The sequence below is a fragment of the Triticum urartu genome, chromosome 5 (genome assembly GCF_003073215.2).
Source record: "Triticum urartu cultivar G1812 chromosome 5, Tu2.1, whole genome shotgun sequence".
NCBI classification, from domain to species: domain Eukaryota; kingdom Viridiplantae; phylum Streptophyta; class Magnoliopsida; order Poales; family Poaceae; genus Triticum; species Triticum urartu.
In genome coordinates, this window is record NC_053026.1 from 545,555,279 (window position 1) to 545,557,051 (window position 1,773).

A 1,773-nucleotide genomic window follows, 5' to 3' on the forward strand; every position below is an offset into this window, starting at 1 on the left:
AAACACGATAAGGAAAGAGAGCCTTGGGTTCAGAAACCCGTTCCTTTTCCTCCCAAACCATCCAAGAAAAAGGATGATGTGGATTTTGAGCGCTTTGCTGAAATGATTAGACCTATCTTTTTGCGTATGCGATTAACTGATATGCTCAAAACGAATCCTTATGCTAAGTATATGAAAGGTATTGTTACTAATAAAAGAAAGATACCGGAAGCTGAAATTTCCACCATGCTTGCTAATTATAATTTTAAGGGTGGAATACCAAAGAAACTTGGAGATCCCGGTGTACCAACTATACCATGCTCCACTAAAAGAAACTATGTTAAAACTACTTCATGTGATCTTAGGGCCGGTGTTAGTGTTATGCCTCTCTCTTTATATCATAGACTTGATTGAATAAGTTGACACCTACTGAAATATCTTTGCAAATGGCTGATAAATCAACTGCTATACCTGTCGGTATTTGTGAGGATGTGCCTGTTGTAGTTGCAAACGTTACTATTTTAACGGACTTTGTTATTCTTGATATTCCCGAGGACGATAGTATGTCTATTATTCTTGGAAGACCCTTTTTGAATACTGCAGGGGCTGTTATTGATTGCACTAAAGGCAATGTCACTTTTCATGTTAATGGTAATGAGCATACGGTACACTTTCCGAGGAAACAACCTCAAGTTCATAGTATCAACTCTATTGGAAAAATTCCATCGATTATATTTGGAGGTTTTGAATTTCCTCTTCCTACTGTCAAGAAGAAATATGATATTCTTATTATTGGGGATGTGCATATCCCCGTTGAGGTAACATAGTGTTATTCGAAATTTCTCCGGTTCCATGTTATTCGGAATGAGTTCGTTAACAAGACTTGATCAACCTTGTTAGTGGATTCCTTTTGATGATCATGAGATGGATGAAACTAGAAGGCACAACCTTCTATACCCTCCTTTTACTTTCTGTTATTTATATTAAATAAAATAAAAATAGTATTTTTCTGTCTGTTATCTGATTTATCCGTGCAATATAAAAATACCCCGAAAATAAAAGTTCTCCAAATGCCCTGAAATTTAAATATTGTTTTTTCCGGAATATTTGAGAATATTTGGCACTGAGAACACGGCAGGAGGAGCTGACACCTGGCCACGAGGGTCAGGGGCGGGCCCTACCCCCTGGGTGCGCCCCTGCCTCGTGGGCCCATGGTGGCCCTCCTCCACTTATTCCTGCACCCACACACTCCTTCCTCCCACACAAACACGAATATCCATTTCATACCCGAGTCCAAGCTCATTTTGCTGCCATTTACGATCTCCTTGCTCAAAGCACCTCTCACAAAACTGCTTGGGGAGATTGTTCCTTGTTATGTGACTCCTCCATTGGTCCAATTAGTTTTTGTTCTAGTGCTTTATTCATTGCAAATTTATGCTGCTTACGTGACCATGTTCTTGAGCTTGCATGTCAAATTTATATGGTTCCAAGTAGTTTCGATGCATGATATAGGCTCTAGGCACTTGTAGGAGTAGTTGCTATCAATATTATTGAGCTTTGTTCACTTTTATTTTGAAGTTACTAAAAATTTCAGAATTTTTCAGAAAACAATGAAGAGATTTTTGAGGGGCTCATCGAGCCGAAGCTCGAAGGAAGATGCACAGAAGCCCAAGTATAACCTGCCTCGCACCGCGGAGGTTCGGCCGTGTGAATGGCCTTCCGATGATTTCTTGAGAGCAGCCGGGATTTATGATGATTTTTTATGAAATCGTGCGAATGCGGCAGGCCCTCACG